Below are 10,975 nucleotides of genomic sequence, written 5' to 3' on the forward strand. Positions count from 1 at the left end.
AGAGTCTCCCCACCCTTAATTAGTCCATGCACTTGAATTTGGTTGTGCAGCAAAGCGTCAAGGAAGAGCTTAGAGTGGAAACCTCTGTATTCTGAGAATTTTCCTACATGCACACCCCAGGACACCAATGGAGGTAAAGATTTTATCGACAGGTTCATATTTCTTTTCAGATCCATTGGTGGCCAAAGGGAGACAATTAGGGCAGCTCAGAGCATATATAACTAGGAGCTCTTGGATTCCACTGAATGCTCTTTCCTGAGTAATTGCAGCATGGAAGGAAACATGAAGTGGCTTGGAATCCTCGGGCTGGTGGCCCTCTCAGAGTGCCTAGTCATGTAAGTACAGGGACTGCATGTGTCATCACTTCTCTATCTGTGTTTTCCTTATCCTCTTATTCTTCCACCATCGGAGTTAGAAGGAAATATACTCATTCCCTGACACTGTTCAAGTTCAACCCACACTTATTTATGAGTATTTTGCCATGGGCATTGATGGGCCCAAGGGTCTTAGGGTCGGTCTGCAGGGTTGCACAACTCTGGGGTTGCCAGTCACATCATGACCTATGTGAAAGTGGCACTCCTTAGAATTATTCAGTGCACCACAACTGCAACTGTAAGTGTGGTCCAATGGAAGAGCACTTCTGTATTTGCTTCTAGGTCTTCTCTCTGCACTCTCTCCATTTATGTGTGAATGTGTCTGTGTCTTCTCCTCTGCATATCTCTCTTTATTTCTCCATCTCTTTGGCTGTTTCTGTATGTGCAGAAATCTCTGAGTTTTCTCTTCCTCTCTTGACTTTTCCTTGCTTTTCTATCCTCTTCATTTCCTTATTTATACTACATCTCCTGGCTTCCTCTCTCAACCCGCTAGTCTGCTTGGGCCCTGCAGAAATATCAGGAAGGTTACTTCGAGGCTGTTTTACCTCTAACAAGCAGGGTGACCACAGCCAAGTCTCAAACTCCCTGCATTTCCATTTCCTCCCCTGTAAAAAGAAGATAATGATCCTTCTTCTCCCTCCTTCCCAGAGCTTCTTTGAAAAAGATACAGTGGAATGGCAATACCAATGGTAATGGCTGCCCTTATTGAAAATTCTTACATATCACATACATTATATTGATCATCCCACTTAATACCCACAACATTCTATACGGAGTTGGGTGTCATTATATTCCACCTTTTCACCAATGGGGAAACTGAGACTCCAAATGGTCATATGTCTTACCCAAGATTAAACAACAGAACCAGTATTCAAACTGTGGTCTTTAACCTGTTCTTTGCATGGCGTCCTGATAATAACATGACACTCATAAAAAAGCTGGGAAAATACATTATGATGCAAAGTATGACAGTCATACAATAACACAGACAGCTGATTGCTGCCCCTTCTTTCTTTCCTTTACCCAATGCTCGGTGAAAGAATCCCCTTAACGAAGATCAAGACCTTGCAAGAAACCCTCAGGGAGAAAAACCTGCTGACACATTTCTTGGAGAAGAATACTGATGACAGGTCCCAGAATGCCACTGATGACCCGAACATTTTTCTTCACCCCCTGAGGAACCACCGGAATGTGAGTGTCTTGGTAGGATGCCTCTCCCCAGTGCCCTTAGGTGCTCTGACCTAGCACTGGGGTTCACCTGGAGGAGCCAGGCTGGATATTGGAATGGGGATCCTGCAAGAAGCAGAACCACGGGGAACAAGGACCCAGAGGAGAAGGCCCTCTCATCCTGAGCTCCGAGTCTGTGGTGACCGGGCCCAGCAATGACCAGGGGGCAGGTAAACATCCATTTCTGTGCCAAAGATATGTCATTAGTGTGAGGGAGGTTGTTCTTTCTGAACTAACTGAGCTACGGAGTTACAGGTGAAAGATGAGCCATTTCTGATCAAAAGATAAAGTCAACTGCATATCAAATTTGAAATCTCAGGCAAAGGAAAATCAGCCTCCACAGCTCCAAGAAGGACACGGAAAATATTACTGAGCTCTATGGCCTGTGACACCATAAAAATCTAACACTATGGTTATTGTCACTGATTTTAAGAAAAGGTCTAATCTATTCTTCAAGAATGAACAGGCCAGGCTGAGCAATAGGCAAAGAATAAATACATGTCTGCTAGAAGGACTAACTGCATGGAGTTAATAGGCCATGGTCTGAGGTTAGAGGAAGTGGCCTGTGGTGACTGAGGAGGGCCACCTGGGGAAGGGAACACTCAGGTTGGACCTTGAAGGGGAGACTGGAGAGCTTCTCAGATGAAGGAACCCGTACTTGCCTGGAGATCCAGTGGTTAAGACTCTGTGCTAAAACTGCACTGACACTTGTTCAGTCCCTTATTGGGAAAGTAAGATCGCACAAGGGAAAAAAAAAAAAAAAATGAAGGCACTGGTCTGAGCAGAGGCTGTGAGCTGGGGTAGTTGGAAAGTGATTTCAGGAGACAGGGGACATCTGGATGGAGGCAGCATTCCAAGAATTGAAGCTGGCCAAGGCAGCCAGGCCTGGCCTAAACCACCCCTGCCCGGGCCCCATAGATGGTCTACTTTGGAAACATCACCATTGGAACACCCCCTCAGGAATTCAGGGTTGTCTTTGACACCGGCTCCTCTGACTTGTGGGTGCCCTCCATCGTCTGTTCCAGTCAGCCCTGCTGTGAGTAACTTCTACTGACCCCCACACCCACACATCTTATACTCACTCTTCCACCCGTCCATCCTTGTCACTGAGGGACACTTATCTCTTGTGTCTGCAGCTGCAAACAAGCGCTTCAACCCTCAGTTGTCCAGAACCTTCAGACGTACGAGACGGCTCTTCAACCTCAAATACCTCGCTGGAACAATTTTTGGATCCCTTTGCTATGACACTGTTCAGGTAACTGGAAACCAGAAGCCGAGTCATGACTGGCCCTGGGAGCTACCACTGCTTCCAAAACACATGAAGGACTACCTAGGAGGGCCTGTCTTCCCCAACGTCCCCTAGTGGCTGACCTCTACCGTGCAACTCTTGTCCCTGGGGAGACAGCACCCCTGCTGACACACAATCTCCCAGAATGGCTAACCCTGAGAGTGGCTTGGGGTGTGGATTTGCAGCTCCTTTGCCTATGAGCCCCTGAAGATACATTTTGCTGGAAGCAGGGAGAGAGGGGAAAAAAGCACCCACTTTTCTATTCTCAGACTGTGCCAGGCATTTTCATGGAAATAACGTGTTTAATCCTGCAACAACCCCAAAGAGAAAGACTATGATTAGCTCCATTATACAGAGGAGGGAATTGAGGTGCAGACCACCAGGGCTTTGGCAATGTCAGGCATCTGGTAAGTGGTGAAGCTGGGCTGGCCAGTTAAGTTGCATGCAGGTGTGGGGTATTTGGGACAGAGAATGAAACTGATCTTGTGTTCCTGGGGGAAGCTGTGGTCTTCAGGCATCTAGGCAGGAAAAGCAGGGGCCAAGGGAGGGGCCTGATAAATTGTTTCTCACTCTAGGTGGCTTTTGAGAATCCAATAAAATCTAAGGCCTGACTCCATCAAAGGGTCTGCGTACCCTCTCTCTCTCTCTCTCTCTCTGTGTGTCTTTGTCTGTCTGTCTCTTTGTGTGTCTCTGTCTCTGTCTCTGTCTCTCTAAGGCACACACATCCCCAAAAACATGTTTCCCAGGTGGAATTTTCATAAAAAATCTGGCAGCAACATTGTATAATGGGCTTCTGCTTTCCTGGACAGGTGCAGAATCCACAATGCATTCCAATGAATTCCGTCCATTTCTGTCATCTGTTCATAGTGATTCCAAGGGCAAGACTACCCTGCTCTCTACTCATTTGCTCCTCAAGTGGGAATCATTAGGCCCTGCCCTCAGTCTCTGTTTCCCCACATTTACAGAAGGCAGGAGGCCAATTTGACTCCCTTCAGATACTGTGTGCAGCAGGATCAGGTGTTGGTTAAAATCCACAGCCCTACACAAATGGAACCTGAATTCCTGCCCCAGCTTGGTCTATCCTTCTGAGGTCCACCCAGGACATAGCCAGGCCTCAGGTTTTCTCTGTGGTCATCATGGCATCTCCAGGCCAGCCCAGTCCCAGCCCCACTTCCCAAACCTTTAAGTGGGAACACTCTCCTCTCCCTCAGATCGGGAACCTTGTCATCCAGGGCCAGGCATTTGGCCTGATTGAGAAACAAATGCAGATGGATCATGCACCTTTTGATGGTATCCTGGGCCTGGGTTACCCCAGCCTCGCACGCAAAAGAAGCACCCCCATCTTCGACAACTTGAAGACACGAGGCATCATTTCTCATCCTGTCTTTGCCTTCTACTTGAGCAAGTAAGTCTGAGCTGGATAACCAAGCACTCTCTCTAAATCAGCTGTAAATCCTTTCAGTTGCATGAAAAATTATAGACTATCTGACCCAGAAGTTTCCTGAGAGACTATCTAACCCACGATAACTATGGTCCCAGGGCTGCATCCGGACCTGCCACTGGTTTCACTTAATAAAGTTTTATTGGAAAACAACCATGTTCATAGTCTCAAGGGCCTTGGCTGGTCCATGGGGGTAGATGCAAGAGAGAGAGCAATGCAAGGTGTCAGGATACAGGTGGAGGAAAAGACAACAGGATTTGCTGATAGATTTGATATGGAAGGAAGAAGAGGGATGGCAGGAATGTTTCCTTCCTCACTAACATTTTGCTGAGAGCCTAGGACCAGCTACACAATTGACAGGAGCCAGTGCAAAATGAAAATGTAGGACCTCCTGTTCAAAAAGTATTAGGAATTTCAAGACAGAGAGAGCAGAGATGTGGGTCCCTCCTGAGAGTGTGGCCCCATGGATGGCACAGATCACAGGCCCATGAAGCTAACATGGAATTAGGCTGAACCCAATCCCTTAGTGACTTCTAGCATCAGCTTTTCTGAAAATCAACAGGCTACACAAAGAGGAGGCCAAATCCCTCTAGCACGGTGTCTCTGAGTGTATCTCTGAGTGCTCTGTTTCTTGAGAGAACCAGGCTCTCTTCAGAAGGGTGAGTGGTCAGAGCCTGGCCAGGCTGCCCTGCTTCAAACCTCTTCTGTGCCATTCATTAGTGAGTGACTGGCCTTTGTTGAGTAACTAATCCCTCCGTGCCTCAATATTCACATCTATAAAATGGGGACAATACTAGTGCCTCTGATGGGTGGATAAGCACAGCACTCAGACAGTGAGTGAAGTTATTTGCCAACAAGGAGCCCTCCTTCTTCTTTCTCTCCTCAGCCAGAAGGAGAATGGCAGTGTGGTGATGTTTGGCGGGGTGGACCACAGCTACCACAGAGGACAGCTCAAGTGGATACCAGTGTCCCGAACCCAATTCTGGGAGATAACCATGAACCGGTAAGCTTCTCCCTCTAAGGGTCACCCCAAGTTTAACTCCCACACGTGCACACGGACAAATGCAGATACACACAAATACGCACAAAGACACACAGTCACACAAAGAGACGTACACTCCACACACAAAGACACACATATAAACACACACAGAGACACATATAAACACACACATCGGCACATATATAAACAGGCACAGGAACACAGATATACGTACAACCACACAGATACACACAGGACCTATGGGATCACAATCAACCCAGGCCTCCTACCCAGGGCTCTGACCAGGGTTCTCAACAAAGTCCTGAAAGCAGTGTGCAGCCTGGGAGGCCTGCACCCACTGTGCCTTGAGGCAGGTGGCATGGTTTGAGGACCCTACAGTGTGAGGAAAAGAGGACCAGGGAGAAATTCACCAGCATAAAGAGAGCTGTCATAAGATGACCAACTGTCCAGGGCTACCGGGGACTGAGGAGTTCGTATTACAAAAAACTACTAGTTTAAAAACAGGGAAAGCCCTGGACACACTGGGAAAACTTGTCTCCTAATGGAGAAGCTTACCAGCAATGGAGACAAATTGGCTGCATTCTTGAGACCTGAAAACAACTCATACAAAGAGACACTCCCCTTACCCATTGCCACCCACCCCCATATCCTAGGCACACAGTTGGGGCAGGGGCTTTGACAGGAAGTATCAGGAAGCTGGTATCCAGGAGTGAGTTGAGAACAAGAGGAATAATTGAAGGGATTCTGTGTGATACCCTCAGACAGGAGCTTATGTGTCCTTTGGAGGCCCCCAGGGATAGATTTGGCATTGCCTGGCCAGTGGTCTCTGTGCCTGAGCCAAATGAGGGGGCCGTGCTGTGATACAACCTCTCCCAGGGCAGCCTGTTTCCCCCCCACCCTCAACACTATGAGCATCTGCTTCCCCAAAGAATGTCTATCTTCACTGTGTGGTTTGACCCATTGCGGGTCAGACACCAGACATAGGACTCTGATTATCCCTCATTGATTTCTTCATTCCATTCGTTCATTCACTCAACAATCATACATTGTGAATCCACTGGGTGTTGGGCATTAGTTGCACTGACCATACAACTTGGTCTTACATCAGGTGAGGCGGACATATATGAAATGAGTCACACACATAATGAACTACCACTTTGGTATTTGCTACAAATGAGGAAGAGTCTACACAGAGTGACCAAGACAGGAGCCTGATTTAGTGTGGGGGAGGACATCCCTGAAAAAGTAACATTTAAGCTGGAACCTAGAAGAGGAGGGTAAATTAGCTAGACAAAGGTAATGGGGGTCTTCTAAGAAGGGTGACTAGCATAGGCCAAGGCCCTGAGGCACAAAAGAGTCTGGTGTATTTAAGCATTGGAAGGAAGTCCAAGAAGGTTACATGACAACGTAAAGGAAAACAGAGTCAAGGCATGAGTTGAAGGGATCTTCTGGAGACAGTCAGGGATGGGGGCAGTCGTGGGGGAGACTTCACAGTAATCCTGGTGCCCACTTTGTCCCACTGTCTCTCAGCATCTCCATGGATGGAATATCTATTGGTTGTTTCAATGGCTGCCAGGCTATTCTAGATACCGGGACATCATTGCTGTTCGGCCCAGCTAGACAGGTCACCACCATCCAGAAGCTCATCAAGGCCATACCTGTTGGCCGACAGGTGAAGGGACATGCTACAAGGTCAATCTGGGGCTCTCCACACACCAGGAATCAGCTGGACCAACCTCTCTCTGCTTTCTCTAACAGTACATGGTTCCATGTTGCAACATCACTCAACTACCTGCCTTCACCATCAACATTAATGGCTCTGACTACACAGTGCCTGCTGAAGCCTACATTTGGAAGGTGAGGGACAAACTCTGGGTGCTAGTTCTCAAATTAGGGACTGGCAGGAAACTTTGGGCAGCTGCTGAGAGGAAGGGGCCCTCTGCAGGCCAAGTCACACCCATAGAGATGCTGCTGAGCCCTTGTGGTTGGTCCAGTGTCTCCCACAAATCTAATCACTTGAGAGTAGAGGGCAGACTGGACATCCATCTTCCTGGGATAAATGGAGACACCAACCTGTGCTGGCATGGTGCGAGCCGCAAGGAGAGGGGAACACTAAGCGCCTCTGCCCTCAAAGAGCCTCAGTTCCACCAGAGCCCTCAAAGGGAGGAACACAGAAAGTCAGCTCAAGCAGTCCTTGAAATAGGCTAAGTGACAAGTGTGGTTGGCTGGGATCAGTCTCAGTGTGTTGTCTCACCATCATGATTAACAGTCTCCCTTCCCATCTCAAAAGGGTCCTGGTGGATAATCAATTACATGATTCCCCTTTCCTCAGCTGTAACTTCCCCTTGCTAAGCCCCAGTTCCACCTCTGTGACTTAGGCTACCAGACCCCTCTGTGGGAGGTTGGATGCTCACATGAGTAAAGAGTGCACAGTGACTGCACAGCCCTTGCACAGGGTTGAGGCTTAACATCAGCTCCATGTGGGACTTCAGAGGAGGTCACTGGGCTCATAGAAGGCTTTGAGGAAGAGAGGAAATTTCAGTAATTCCAAACCCCCAGGCTCATGGAGGCATGAGGAGGCCTGCTTGGGTTGAGGCAAATCTACACTGGACTCCATACACTTCTGGGCACTCTGCCAAGTGGTGCCAGGTCCAGATTAGGGGTGATGAGGTCTACAGACAAGGGTAGCAACAGGGTAAGTCACACAGCCCAATCTGGAGTGGCCAAGGGAGGGTGAGTGTGAGTCCAGGAAGTCTTCCTAAAGGGGCAGAGCAGTCTTAAAGAACAAGGCGGGGAAGAGACAGAAGAAAAGGCATTCTCTGCAGAGGAAACACCAAGCATGGGTCAGAAGGAAACAAACAGGGATACTATGGGATTTTCATGTCCTATTTTTTTTTCATTTTTCATTTTTAATTCTATTAAAGTATAGTTGATTTACAATATTGAGTAACTTTCTGCTGTACAGAAAATTGACTCAGCTAATTATCTTTATTCTTTTCCATTATGGTTTTTGAAGGGATATTGAACATACTTCCCTGTGCTATACAGGAGGACATTGTTGCTTATCCATCCTCTCTATAGTAGTTTGCATGTCTTAATCCAAAACTCCAATCCTTCCTTCTCCCACCCCCGTTCTTCAGGGCAAACACGTGTCTTGGCCCTTCTTCTTCTTGGATGGGTACCCCCCTTACTCAGCTTCTAACAAAGCCACTTGGTTCTTACTAAAGAAGGGACATAAAACTGTGAAGCTCCCATCTCTAGATAATGAGCAGTGTGACAGGTAAGCACTCAGGCTGACAGGGATGTATTGCCGTCTCCCCCAGACTCCTCGGGGCCACTGCTTCAGCAGCTTTCGAGAGCACCCAGAGCACTTGAAACACCTGGAGCACTGGATCCTTGGTGACATCTTCTTGAGACTGTATTTCTCGGTTTACGATCGGGGAAACAACAGGATTGGCCTGGCTCCTGCAGTGTAATTGCTGGGGCTGATTCAGGAATCAATTAGGCCCACTCCAAACACACACTCACTCACACATAGGGCACTCCTGTCCAGGGATGGTTGTGGACTGCGTTTGGGGCTCTGCAAAGCCCTATTCTCAGTAAAGAATAAAAGATTTCATTCCCAATGGTGCTAAAACAAATGGGTGCCTCACTTTGGTTTGGGAGATGCTTCATTATCAGGCAGGATCTAGAACCTTGTGTGAAACACTAGTGAGAGGAGACCAACTCCAACTGGCTTCAAGGAAAGGAGAGACTTTTTAGAAGGATATTTTGGATCTGGAACACAGACAGCAGAGCAAATCCACACATCTCAGTGAATGGACCCAATAAATCAGAAGCCAACAGCTCACACTTTCTCTCCCTCCCTCTTTCCCTTCTGTCATCTTTGATTCCCTTAGGCTGACAGCTTCCTTCCTTCTGGCTTCTACACATATATCCCCATGGGGTCTAACCCATAAGGAAAGACGCTCAGTAAATATCAGGGTACCATTGAGGGCTTTAATGGATCCCCCTCAGATCATGTATCCAGCCCTAGATAAACAATCCTTGCTGGGTTATGGAGTATTATAATTGGCTTTACTTGGTTACTTGTTCCTGCCCAACGTGATTGACAGTTTCCTAAAACATCAGTGTACTGGGGCTGGGGATAGACAGTCCCAAAGGAAGTGTCAGCAGGATGTGTTACACCATGGAAGACATAGTGATGCAACCACGAATTCCTCCACCTCCTCACTCATAGGGAAAATCAGGGGTAATAAAAATAGATTATTTTATTCCCATCTCAAAGGACCTTTGGTAGTGCCCTTTCTCCTCCAGGGAAGTCCTTGGTGAGGCCCTTTAACCTAAGATAGCTCCCCATGTCCCCATCCCTCAGTCACCAGCTCTCTGCCACCCACACCTAGAGTGTACTTTCCAGTCCCACTTCCCAAGAGATAGACCATGTGAATCTCTGAGCCAACCCCACCCCTCCAGGTCCCAGGTTACCCTTTCCCTTGGCCTCCAACTGTTGGGGAGGATGCAATGCATGTAAAGCAGGACTCAGGGTGCAGAAATCCTTCAGCCTCTCTGAGCATCCTCTAGGGGCAGATCTACAAACCATTTGGATCAAGCTGACATGATTTGACACATTTGGAGCTGAAGCATCACTTCTATCCTCATGCGGACCCTAGAAGGAGGCCCAGGCTGGGGATAGCATGGGTCAGAGTTGGAGGGAGATCAGATGAGAGAAGAAGCAGGAAACAATACATAAGGTGGAAATACAGCCCAATGCAATGCATAGTATGGGCCTTTACTCAGGCAAGACCAACAGCAAGGAAAAGGAAGTCCCCCTTCCATCCTCATCTTTTCACTCAGAACAAATTCACTGAGCACCTACTCTGTGCAACGTGTTGTGCTGGACCCCAGGGATAGAGTGCTGGGTTATGATAGGCTTGCAGAGAGTGAAAGAGGACCATTTGAAGAGCTGATAAAGGGAGGAAAGATGAGAGCAGAACCAGGATTTTTTTAAATTTATTTTTGAGCTCTTTATTGGAATATAATTGCTTGACACTCTTGCATCAGTTTTTGAGGTACACCAAAGTGAATCAGCTGTATTTATACATATATCATCATATCCCTTCCTTCCCATGACACCCTCCCACCCTCCCTGTCCTGGCCCTCTAAGGCATCACCCATTATCAAGCTGATATCCCTTTGTTATAGAGCAGCTTCCCACTAGCTCTCTATGTTACACTTCGTAGTGTATATATGTCTATGTTACTCTCTCACTTCGTCCCAGATTCCACTTCACATCCCCACAACTCCGTGTCCTCCAGTCCGTTCTCTGCATGTGCATCTATATTCTTGCCCTGTCACTGGGTTCATCAGTATCATTTTTTTAGATTCCATATATATGAGTTAGCATTCAGTATTTGTTCTTTTCTTTCTGGCTTATTTCGCCCTGTATTAGAGTCTCTAGGTCTATCCACTTCATTACATATAGCTCCATTTCATTCATTTTTATGGCTGAGTAATATTCCATTATATATATGTGCCACATCTTCTTTATCCATTCATCTGTTGTTGGGCATTTAGGTTGCTTCCACTTCCGGGCTATTGTAAATAGTGCTGCAATAAACATTATGGTACATGATTCTTTTTGG

At 47.3% G+C, this 10,975-nt stretch overlaps 1 pseudogene; it reads left to right on the plus strand.

Moving 5' to 3' along the window:
* Positions 1 to 282: 282 nt before the first annotated feature.
* On the plus strand, positions 283 to 8,809 carry LOC130848349 (pregnancy-associated glycoprotein 2-like; annotated as a pseudogene).
* The last annotated feature ends 2,166 nt before the right edge of the window (positions 8,810 to 10,975 follow it).

This window comes from Hippopotamus amphibius, chromosome 3, assembly GCF_030028045.1.
Source record: "Hippopotamus amphibius kiboko isolate mHipAmp2 chromosome 3, mHipAmp2.hap2, whole genome shotgun sequence".
Lineage (NCBI taxonomy): Eukaryota > Metazoa > Chordata > Mammalia > Artiodactyla > Hippopotamidae > Hippopotamus > Hippopotamus amphibius.